Source organism: Denticeps clupeoides, chromosome 4 (assembly GCF_900700375.1).
Source record: "Denticeps clupeoides chromosome 4, fDenClu1.1, whole genome shotgun sequence".
NCBI classification, from domain to species: domain Eukaryota; kingdom Metazoa; phylum Chordata; class Actinopteri; order Clupeiformes; family Denticipitidae; genus Denticeps; species Denticeps clupeoides.
The window spans coordinates 11452066-11465214 of NC_041710.1; positions in this window are offsets into that span (position 1 = coordinate 11452066).

The window sequence follows — 13149 nt, forward strand, 5'->3', positions numbered from 1 at the left end:
GTTTCTTGAAACACTAAGTGCCTTTCTTTGAAAAAGAAACAGATAGTATGTCACTCTGCACACTGTCACAGTAGGGTGAGGCTCTACTGTTAATATTAATATAGCCAATGTTGCATGCAACACATATTTGACAGAGTACTGGAAACAAAAAAGCAGAAACTGTATTAAGAGCACCATTATGTACCCTCAGCTCTACTGAACATGAAAATGTTTGAAAACGTTACATTTAGCTTTTTGTCTTTTTTTGCCCCTCCTTTTTTGGTGCCAGAGATCGTAAAGGGGCGGTATCAGAATTTTATCTGCAGTTTACCAAAATTATATTTGTAAGCCTCTGACGTGAGGACCGCTGTGCGGCATATTGTGGCAGTTTTGTGGCACACAGCAGATAAGCCTCTCATTGCAGGCCATAGATATAAACACTAGATATTCCATTCAGCCTCTCAGTATGTGTCAATACTGCCATCATATTTGGATATGGTTTCAAGCTCATTCAACCATGCTTCTCTGACCATAGGCAAAAATCCCCCTGACATAAACGTGTGTGACCCAAAACACTAAATATGTTTTATTTGAACAATATATTCATGTTTGTTTAACTCTTATAATAAGTGTTCCAGAAAATCCTAGAAAGAATTTCTGTGCCGTTCAGTGGAGCATTTCAAACAAGTTAAGTCTATTGCTGAAAAAACTCCTCTGTCCCTCCAGAGCACTGTGCAGTGGGTGATCAAAATTTCCCATAATAGACTGCAGCTTTCCCAGCATCCTCTGCTCCACCGCAGTCTCCAGTGTATCCAGTTTTACTCCCTGCCACGTTGCCAGCCTTCTTGATCAGTTTGTTCAGCCTGTTCTTATCAGCTACTTTCCTGCTGTTCCCCCAGCACACCACAGCATCGAAGATGGCACTGGCCACTATGGAATCATAGAACATACACAGCATGGTGGACCTTAGGGCATTTTGGACATAAACTCGTCAGAATCCCCTGCCAGTGTCCTGACATTTCATCCTACCTATTGAAATATCCTACTGAGGCATTATGCACAAGCGCAGAACAACAAAAAGCATCAGGACACCAGGAAAAGTAATACTCCACGCTTTAGTTGATACCTTTTATATATTTAGAATCCATTTTATATATTTATGCACACTACTTCACTGGTCAAGAATGTCACAGCTGGGAGCAGATCCTTCTCCTACTGAGCTCCTATTGAGTTCGGGACTAAGACACAGCCTCAGTGTTTAAATCTAAACTCAAAACACACCTGTTTACTCTGGCCTCCTGTTAAAATCCCAGACACAGTGTCCATTATTAAGCCCACTTTATTACACAGTCACCTAGTCAAACACACATAGTGTTAAATTTACCTTAGTAAGGTTGTCCTAGTTAGGGTACCAGTGGAGGACTGCTGACCGGAAGGCTTCAGGGATGTACAGGCCCCCCAGTGGGTGTCCAGGGATCATCAGAGTTGTCCCACAACATGGCTAGCAGGTAGGATAGGTGCAGACTCGGAGAAACAGAAGTCGGGGGAGTGCTGTCGTGAAAGGGCATCTGCTTTGGTATCCTGCCTGGACGCTAAGAGAGATTGACAGTTGAACTGTTTGAAGAAGATGGTCCACCTTGCCTGTTGGGGATTGAGTTGTTTTGCCTGACAAATGGAAATGAGATTCTGGTGACTGGTCCAGACCAGAAAGGGGGTATCGCAGCTTTGTAACCAGGGTCGTGTCCTTTGCATGATGGGAGTGTGGGGTCAGGGCGTTGCGACTGGTGAAGCGACGATATAAGTTCACAAACCACTGTTTGAGTGACGTGGGAAGGGGCCACGGCGTCACTGCCGCAAGTTTCTTGGGCTCCATTGTCACACCCTGGGATGAGATGGAGAAATCTAGGAATGTGGTGGCGTGCTGGTGGAAAGCGCACTTTTTCAGCTTGCAGTACAGCCGGTGGGTGAGCAATCTCTTGAGGACTGCTCTCACATGTTGGATGTGGGCTTCGAGTGAAGGCGAGGAGAAGAGGACATCATGAAAGTAGGCATACACCCACCATCCCAGTATATCTTGGAGGACGTTGTTGATGAACTGCTGGAAACCGGCGGGTACGTTGCACATACCAAAGGGGATGATGACACTCTCTTAGTGACCGGTGGGAGTCATGAAAGCAGTCTTCCACTCGTCACCCTCTTGGATGCGGATCAGATGGTATGCAGAGCGTAGATCCAGCTTGGTGAAATAAGCAGCACCCAAGAGGGGGTTGAGGGCGGTGTTGGTGAGGTGACAGTAATTTTATTGAGACGGTAGTTGATGTGTCTGCCACAAACTGCTCCATGGCCACATGTTCTGCTTTGGACAGGGAGTACCTGTACCTGTGTCCTCTAGGTGATGTTGTCCAAGGAAACATATCAATGGCAATGTTGCCTGGTCGATGAGGTGGGAGCTGTGCAGCTTTGGATAGACTGAAGATGACAACCAGGTTGTGGGTATGGTGTTGAGGGCTGGGAGTGATGTGGCAGGTGAAGGGGTCAGGGATCAGGATGACAGGCTGGAGACACAGGTGATGGCAGTGGGTTCCCCATTCCAACATTCCCTCTTTGTGGAAGTGAGGGAGATCTGTCTCAGTTGCATGGGCTTCCCCATGTTTTTGGGATGGTTGGGGGCCGGTCTGGGTGGCGGTGCTGAGAGTCTTTTACATTTACATTTACAGCATTTATCAGATGCCCATATCCAGAGCGACTTACAATCAGTAGTTACAGGGACAGTCTCCCCCTGGAGCAATTTAGGGTTAAGTGTCTTGCTCAGGGACACAATGGTAGTGAGTGGGATTCGAACCCGGGTCTTCTGGTTCATAGGCAAGTGTGTTACCCACTAGGCTACTACCACCCTTCACAATGTCTTCACAATGTTGCAAGCTTGACGGATGAGGTGTTCCTTGTAGATGTGAGAGATGGGTGGAAGTGGAACCCCGATGGTGTTGTCTTCACTATTCATTGAAGGGCCTTCTGCTTAGCAATAGTGTAATTTCTGTACCAGAGAGTGATGTAGCAGCAGATAAAGCTCTAAATGGACTCCTGGTAGAATGATGTGAATATGGGAGGAGGGAGGTTTGCCTTGTTCTTTCTGAGAAAATGCAGATGTTACTGGGCTGTCTTGGTGGTGGTCATGTGCACACCCAGGAACTTCACACTGCTGATCAATCTCATCATCAGATCCATTGCTAAGCAGTGGGGTGGGGTATGTCGGTTTCTCCCTGAAGGTTTTGGTAACATTGAGTCTCAGGTTGTTGCTCTGGTATTAATCCACCAGATGCTTTATCTCCTCTCTGCAAGCAGATTCATTGTTGTTGTTGATGAACCCCACTTCTTTTGTGTCATCTGCGAACTTGATGGTTTGAACTGTACTGTGCAGCACAGTCGTGTGTCAGCAGACTGAACAGCAGTGGGCTGAGCACGCATCCCTGTGGGGAACCTGTGCTCAGTATGAGGCCCTTGGAGGAGTTATTTCCTATAGACACAGACTGTCTGTTAGGAAGTCCAAGATCCAGCTGCAGAGTGGAGAGCTTATTCCCAGCAGGTCCAACTTTCTTACCAGCTTCTGAGGGATGACAGTATTGAATGACTACCTGAAGTCAACAAACAGCATTCTGGCATAACTATCTTTTTTGTCAAGGTGAGAGAGGGTTGCATGTAGGGCAGACAAAATGACATCGTCTGTGGAGCGGTTTGGGTGGTAGTGGGTCAGATTCTCAGTTGTGTCTTCACGTGCCTCAGTACCAGGCTCTCAAAGCACTTCATAATGGTTGGTGTGAGTGTTATGGGCATGTAATCAGTGGTGGCCTAGCAGTTAAGGAATCGCCCCCATAATCAGAAGCTTGCCGGTTCGAATCCCGATGTGCCAAGGTACCACTGAGGTGCCACTGAGCAAAGCACCGTCCCCACACACTGCTCCCCGGGTGCCTGTCATGGCTGCCCACTGCTCACTAAGGGTGATGGTTAAATGCAGAGGACACATTTCGTTGTATGCTGTATGCTGTGCTGTGTATCACAATCACATCACATTATCATTAAGGCAGGACACTGGGACGATCTTGTTGGTTTTGAGCCATACAGGTACTACAGCTGAACTCAGTGATGTGTTGAAGATATCTGTGAAGATGTCTGCAAGCTGATCAGCAAAACTCCTGACCAGGAATGTTGTCTGGTCCGGCTGCTTTCCTGACATCCTGACGTCTCCAGTGGAAAGACAGAGGACCTGGTTGTTAGGAGAAGGGGTTGTCTTGTTTGGTGCCTCAAACCATACAAAGCCATTCAATAAAGCAATTCAACAGAATCACGTTTATTGGCCAGGTATGTGAGTGAACAAGGAATTTTATTCTGGTTAATGGCGTCTCTCAAGCACAACATTATAAAACAACAACAATATACAATATAGTCAAAATCTCATACACAGAAAAAACTAAGATTACAGAAATAATACAACAAGTGTACATAAAGTGCAGTTTTAATGTGTGTGACAGTTCAGAAGGCAGACGGCAAGGGGAGAGAAAATGTTCCTGTGTCGACTGGTCCCGGTCTGCAAGCTTCTAGATTGTCTGTCAAAGCAAGTAAAAAGGTGTGTGTCCAGGGTGTGATCGGTCCCTGGGCAGACACCCCCCTCCAGGAAAAATGAATTGTGACATGACAAGCTTAACATTGACAATATTATGAATGAAATGTGCTTTATTCGGAAGCAGCCTGTTAGACAGGTGAGAGACTTCATCCCAGCAGCAGCAGCAGTAAGCAGGTGTAACGGATGCACACCAGCATCCAATCACCCATGCTCATCAGTTGGTGTCAGAAGAGATTTTATTTCTGTGGGAACACAGCAGGGTACAGTCAGTGGCTAACGATCACACGCGTCACGGCCCTCCTCTCATCCCCTCTCTGCTCCCGCAGCACACTGAGGTAACTGCACGTGAACACGAGCTATAGAGTGCGCCATTAATGTAACCCTGACCACACAAACAATGTGGAACCAAAATTTTCGTTCCCACCCACAAATACACAGAAAAAAACACATGAACACCGTAGCTTACAATTACAATAAGTTTTGTTGGAGTTCACGACATACATACAATTATCTTACATAACATCCCGGCCACATACTCCCCCCTGAACTTCACAAAACTTATTCAGTAAGGTAAGTAGCTCAATGACACAATGCTATGAACCCGGTCATCCATACAACCATCGTCTACTATGCGACACATATGTCTCCCACTTACAGGGAAAATGACAGAGGATAACTGGCCAGGTTCTCCACCATCACTTGCTAAAGAGGTGCCCCATACACCACTCACTACTACGAACAGGATAACTTCATTAACTGTGTGTCTTAATGGATCTACAATTAATGCCAATCACATGGGACATTGATTACGATGACAGGAGATTCACAATCCCACTAACTGATCTTTCCATAGGTACACTTTTCTGTGTCATGTTATGAATCAATCGGCTTACTGGCTTCACTATTCTCCCTACTCTCGTCCTAATCTGGGATATAGTAGTTGCTTGGGACGTAACCTCATCAGACAAAGGGGTTGTGGAGGGTACAACCATAACTGAGCCAGCAGGAACACTGGGGCTTTCAGTCTCAATATCATGGTTGCTATTTGAGGCACTGTCATCACAAGGTGAGTTGTTCACAGGTAGGGAAACAGGTTCTGACACTTCCAATCCTGAAGGCACTTGTGGATCTTCAGCACAACCAACTGTGTCGGTAACTTCAGCCACCCAATTAACGGTACGCACAGCACTGTCTATGACCGAATCTAGAACAGATTGAGTTCTTCCAGAATTTTCGCTATGCACCTGGCTGACTTCCGGCTCACTGGTGAAAGAACACTCATCTCCAACTTCAAGCGGGAGGAAATTTGCTTGCAGGAGTAAGTTGCGGTGAACTACTTTCACATGTCCCGAGCTGGTGTTCCTGACATGGTAGACATGGCACCTGGGGTCCTTAGATTCCACAATGTAAGGAGTAGATTCCCACTTGTCTGCCAGTTTCCTGCGTCCACGTTCTCCCTTGTTTGCCAAAAGGACTTGGTCTCCTACCTCAATGTCGCAGCCTTTGATTCTCCGATTGTACAATTCAGCTTGATGACGTTGACTATCCGTTGCATTCGCTTGTGCAACCAACAAAGCTTCCTTCAAGTCATCTCTCATCCTCTTGACAAAGCTGTCATAATCCACATGATTATTGTCTCTTTCAACGTTATGAAACATAACGTCAACCGGTAGACGTGGAATTCTTCCAAACATGAGGTAGAATGGTGCGTAGCCCGTGGACTCATGGGCTGTACAGTTGTATGCAAAAGTCAAGGTCTGCAACACTTGAGGCCACTTCTGCTTAGCTCTGGGGGGTAAAGCTCTGATCATACCACCTAACGTTCTGTTAAAGCGCTCAGCTTGACCGTTTCCCATTGGATGATATGCAGTTGTTCTTGACTTCATGACTCCAGCTACCTGCATGAGCTCTTGAATCAGCTGGCTCTCGAAGTTAGCACCTTGATCCGAGTGTATCCTCTCTGGGAATCCATATATACAGAAATAACGGTCCCACAGCTGTCGTGCTACCTGCTTAGCTGACTGGTCTCTACACGGGAAGGCATGCGCCATTTTGGTGAAGTGATCTGTTACTACCAAAACATCCACGCTTCTTCCATTCGAATCTTCTGCTGACCAGAAATCCATGCAAACAAGTTCCAACGGCCTCGTGGTTCTAATTCTTTCCAAGGGCGCTCTACCTTCTGGCTCAGGTGTCTTGCTAACCACGCATCGTCTACAACACTTGACATGCTCACGAACATCCTGTTCCATTCCAACTTCTTGCCAAGTACAGGGTCCTGGCTTGACCTTGGTGTCCAGCAGTGTCATGAACTCCTTCCAGAACATCCTTAATAAGTGATGACGGAACAATGAATTGGTGTCTTTTCTTCCCTGTCAGAAAGTCTTTACTGGCTCTATACAATATGCCATCCAACATCTTCAGTTTCTCCCACTGTTTCAAAGCTTTAAGTACCTTGTATGTCTCCTTAGCACGCTCCCTACGTGAAGGTCTTCTGCCACGGGCCACGTAGACAAGAATACGGGAAAGGGTAGCATCCTCGGCTTGCTTTTCCTGCAAATCCCGGAGGGAGAATGAATGCAAGGGCACTTGACCAGATGGTACTAGCTGTTCCACGTCCTGTGCTAACCAAGAGATCACTCTTCCTTCAGGTCCCTTGTTCCACTCCATGCAGCCAGTCAATAAAGCAGACACTTCCTCACTGCCGAGTGAACGACGCTGCAGATTTTCAAAGGAGGAAGGTTCTACCAAGGCCTGACAGTTATTGCTTAGCCTAAAAGTGTCCTGAATCAAGTCTTCCTTAAGCTGTTCGGCCTCCTTCAACAATGCTCTGTAAGGTTTTTCCACCAATCTCACACTGACCTGTGGTTTCACAAACGGCTGTCGACTGAGCGTGTCAGCCACTACATTTCGGCTGCCAGGTATGTATCGAATGTTAAAATCATAAGGAGCTAACTTGGCGACCCACCTCTGTTCACATGCATCCAACTTGGGCTTTGTCAGGATGTATGTCAGTGGATTGTTATCCGTCCAAACAGTGAATGGGTGACCTTTCAGCCAGTGTCCGAATTTGTCACAAACAGCCCACTTCAACGCCAGGAATTCCAGTCGGTGAGCGGGATAGTTAAGCTGGGCACGGGTAAGTGCTTTGCTGGCAAAGGCTATTGGTCGAGCCTTGCTCCCGTCTTCTGGGGCCTGTGACAGTACGGCGCCCAATCCATCCAAAGAAGCATCCGTGGAAAGAACGAACGGCCGACTGAAGTCTGGATGTGCAAGTACAACCGAATTCAGGAGTGCTGACTTCAGCTGCAGGAACGCTTCTCTGTGCTCCTGCCCCCAATCACTTGGTTTTAACTTTTTGAATGAAGCAGCTCCTCTTGGATTCCCTTTCCTTCCTCTAGGAGCTGCAGTCAACATGAAGAGTGGTTTGGCAATTCTAGAACAGTTAATACATCACCATGCCGAGAAATGATTTTATCTTCCGCTGACATGGTGTGACAGCATCGTCCCTCATGAGATTCACTTCTCCCATATCACAGATGGCGCTGATTTTGTCGGGATCTGCAGCAACACCGGCCCTGTCTACCACATGACCAAGAAACCTTACACTGCGCCGGAGGAAATAGCACTTCTTTGGAGCTAGCTTCAGCCCATGGGCACTCAGTCGATTGAAGACCATCTCCAATCGTTCCAAAGCTTCCTCCTCACTTGGAGCATACACCAACAAATCATCTAGGTAGCAGAGCAAGGTCAAAAAGTTTTGATCACCGAACACGCCCATCATCAGACACATAAAGCTTGCAGGGCTGTTACACAGACCCTGTGGAAGCCTGTTGAACTCGTAGAGGCCCATTGGTGTCGTGAAAGCAGTTAGCTTCTTGTCCTCTTCTGCCATTGCAACGTTATAGAAGCCGGACGTCAGGTCCATGGTACTGAATATGGCATTGCCGCCAAGGGCCGCCAGACAATCCGCTTGGTGGGGTAAAGGGTGTGCGTCTTTGATCGGTAATCAACACAGACGCGGAGATCACCGCTCTTCTTCCACACTAGCACCAGGGGAGAAGCCCATTCACTCTTGGACTTCCTGATGATCTCTCTTTCCTCCATATCAGTCAACACATGTCGGAGTTTCTGGTAGTGTGCAGGGGGTACACGCCTGTAGGGTAGCCTGAACGGTCTGTCGTCGGACAGGTAATATGATGGACTATGTCCCTAGCCTTCCCACAATCAAGCTTATCCTTGGAGAACACACTCTCGTACTTCTTGATCAATTGCAGCAATTTGATTTTCCAATCCAGCGTCACTTCACAGGAATTGATGTCCAAATCTTTCAATCCCATTCGCTGTAGATCATTGCTAATGCTGAAGCTTGGGTCAGCTCGTAATGTTTGGTTATGTAATTTGGCTGTCACACCAAGTGACTGCTTGATGTCCCCATCAAGGTCTTCTACAGCCACACATGGGTAGACATCGGCCAGTTTTGTGTTCCGTTTAAGAGTTATGGGCGAGTGACCTGCGTTCAAAACCTTAACTGGCACCCATCTGTCCCCTGTCATGGTAGCTATGACTCTACCAATAATTACCTCCTTCTTGTGGGTCTGTGCTCTTGGTGGTTCGATGACGATGGTACTTCCTTCAGACACTGGGGAGGTCACCAGTAACTTAGCCCACACCAGATGTTCATGCTCTGGAAGTAGCGTGACAGCACGGGCCAGTTTAGCAGTTCCAATGACATCAGGTATTTCACTTCCTTTCCAACGATTGAGGCCAGACAGCATGTTCATGAAATGGGAAACCTCTGGGCTCCCTGGGGCCTCAGGCTGTGCGACACAGCGCCAGTAAGACGACATCTGCTTCATTTGAGACTGTAGGTACTTGATGACATTCGTGCCCAAAATCAGCTCATCCTGCTGTCCGGGTACTACTAATGTGGGCACGCAGACTGTGTGACCATACACTTCCATATCTACATCATGCACCTGCTTAGGACGGACTTGGACACCTCCACAGCCTACAAGGACAACATCAGTAGGTACTGTACTCTGGGCTGTGATCAACCCTGCATCCAGCAGTCTCTGTTCAGCCTCTTCGCTCATAGTACACGCCATGGATCCACTGTCCAGCAGAGCATGCAATGAGACTTTCTTTTCCACAATAACATCCACATAGAACAGACTGTCTACTTTGTCCAATTTCATTACATTCTGAAACACCACCATCGTGTGGTCGGGAGTAGCTGCAACCATTTCTTCAAACTCAGACATAGCATCACCAGTATTGAGGGTCCCTTTTCCTGTACTCACATTGTCCCCTCCCGAATGTGAGTAATTCAGTTTTCCTGGTTCTGTGATCGATTGACAGACTGGACGGCGCGTTTAGTTGTCCCAGGGCAATCCCTTCGTTGATGTCCAGTTTCAAAGCAGACGAGGCATCTCTTCTCCTTCATACAGTGTGTACGAGTGGAATGTGACTTATCACTACACACCTGGCAGGTAGCACGCTGGTCCCACGAGAAGGATGAGGGCCTGGCTGGAGCAACAGTGGGGAACTGGCTCGTTCTTTCGAGTACCTTCTCTAACATGTCGAGAACACGCTCCAGCGTACCTGACTCTGTAACAGCACTTCCACTCGTCTTGGCATCACTTGACTTGACTGGGACACACTGCGCTACATTAGCGTGAGCATTCCTACCATCGCTGGTGGCAGCCGGGTCAGTGACGGCCATGGCAGTAGCCACCTGGAATGAGCGAGGCTTGTGCATGCCTGGAAGAAGCTTCTTTGCTTGGATCTCTCTCTGATTCTCGTCAATGGCTTCCTGCACCTCGATCACGGTCCATTTACCTATGGGTTTGCACTTGAACACACTAGAAAGTTCGACATCTGGGCAGTTTCTGATGAACATCATCGCTATTTCAGCATCCATATTCTCCATTCTGCTTCCTTGTTGGTCCAAATATTTGCTGGCTATTTCAGCTGCTGTGTTCAGCCTCACCCAGTAGTCAACAGGGGTCTCTTGAGCAGTGGGCAGTGTAGAATAGAAGTCGGCCAACGGTAGGCATGACACTGGAGTTTCGCTAAAGTAGCGTCTCAAGGTGCAGTAAATTGCTTCGGGGTTGACAGTAGCATTATGTGAATTGTTACTTTTGAGAGTTACCTTGACAATGCTCTTTGCTCTGCCCATCAGGTGTTCCAGAATCTCGTCGATTTTTTCAGGTTGTGCACACTCTTTCTTTCGCAGGTACGCTTCCATCTGGTCGATCCATTCTTGGATGGAGCAGCTGTCTCTTCCATCACCACGGAAGATGGGTGGCTCTTTCACTTTGGATTTAACAATCAAGCTGACTTGAGATAAATCAATGGTTTTACTGGCAGGTTCGGTTCTAGTGTCACCCAGTGGTGGTGACTGGCATGACTGCACGGGGGTCTGATTAGCCAACAACCGATTAATGACAGAGTCTCCAATCAGGTCACATAACTGTTGTGTGGCAAAATCATTGCTAATAGCTGGAGTGGAGAACCTGGGTCTAGCAATAGGTGTCTCAGTGCATGGTTGTGTGTCACCTACTGGTGAAGTATGGACCTCTGTGGGATGACTAATGCCTGGCAATCCCACCCCTAAAAATCTAGGTAACCCTCGGCCACGCCCCAAACCCAACATGAGAGCATCAGATACTTCTAACCTATCACTGGACATATTGGGTTGATATTACACGATGAATGATAACCAAATAAAAGAAGGTTCACTATGTACACAACACCACTATCAGAACTGATATGCAGCAGACCGTAACACAGTAGGTTCGGAACACTTCTGTCTTGGTGCTTCCAGCTTCACAAGCATGCACTTGGTCCCGGCGATCGGCGATGGCTGATCAGGTGCATCCGGGTCACGGCACCAGTTTTATGTAACGGATGCACACCAGCATCCAATCACCCATGCACATCAGTTGGTGTCAGAAGAGATTTTATTTCTGTGGGAACACAGCAGGGTACAGTCAGTGGCTAACGATCACACGCGTCACGGCCCTCCTCTCATCCCCTCTCTGCTCCCGCAGCACACTGAGGTAACTGCACGTGAACACGAGCTATAGAGTGTGCCATTAATGTAACCCTGACCACACAAACAATGTGGAACCAAAATTTTCGTTCCCACCCACAAATACACAGAAAAAAACACATGAACACCGTAGCTTACAATTACAACAAGTTTTGTTGGAGTTCACGACATACATACAATTATCTTACATAACATCCCGGCCACACAGGCGCAGCGAGGACCTCATGCTCACATCCTGCTTATGTGTGTGATAGAATATAGAATACACAAAGACACTGAACTTAGCTCCTTATTCAAACCTGAACTCACCACCTTAAATACTACAGGCTGCAGTACTATTTTAGACCGAAATGTCCATAGTCATCAAAAATCCACATGAGCGAAGTTCGTTTGTGAAATTTTCAGTGAAAACAGTGTTGGGCCTGACAGGTAGCACTTGATATAGTAGTTCAGGATGTTGAGTGGGCACAGAGATCATCATCATGTACAGATTTAAAACGTTCTTTATTTCTGAAACAGATTTCCTGGCTGTAAGCCTCGCTGAACTACACCCCCTACAGGCGCTATACGGGTACTGCTGCCGGCTGATCAGAATTTTAGGATTATTCGCATAAGGAGCTACTTCAGTGTCGTGTTTTACTTTGTAAGCTGGTTATTAATGCTGCTCCAGCCCCTCCCTCTGCGGCCCTTAATCCCCGCAAAGGGAGGATAGAAAATCAATCGGGTGTCATGCAATCATGATGCCAGGACAGCATGGGCGCAGGTGCGTGCAAGAAATTGCTGATGCCGCGATGACGCCTTGGGCAACCGCCCATGTCGCCCGTATAAATTATAGCACAAAACATATAAATGTCCAATTATTGAAAGTCCACCTGTTTTTTAGTTGCACAGATATTAAAATGATAAGAGACTGGATAATAAGCACGCATGGACAGTAAGGAATCAAATGTAATTTCTTTCTGTATTACATTAAGTTACTCTTTATTGACCTTCAGTCAGAGCTATTTTCATTTTCCACACATTTTGCATAGCTCTGTACTCGACTCTGTCGGTGGGAAGCTGCAGCCACAAAAACCGTAAAAAAAACTCCCAAAGCTATGATTTCAAATGAATCTTCTTGTTATCATCACATTATAAACACAAGACATCACATTATAAACACAAGAATGTGAAAGTGCAGTAGAGTGATATAATCATTTTATTAGAGTCACTAAGTTCCTTGATTGTAATGGCATCAGTTGTTATGCAGATACATTGCTTTTTGAAAAATGTTTTTACCGGCATAAACTTTTTCATTTCATTTTTCATTTCATTTTTCTCATTCCCTAGGCAGATGGACCCCAAAAATTACTGGGACTATTAAACTCAAAACGAAACCATGCAACTAAGCAAACCTTTTCTAAACCTTCTTTCATGTTCAGTGCAGCACAAAGTGCAGCAGATTTCCCTAGCATGTTTGATTCTTGACAAGTTAGGCCTTATAAGGGCTCTTAGT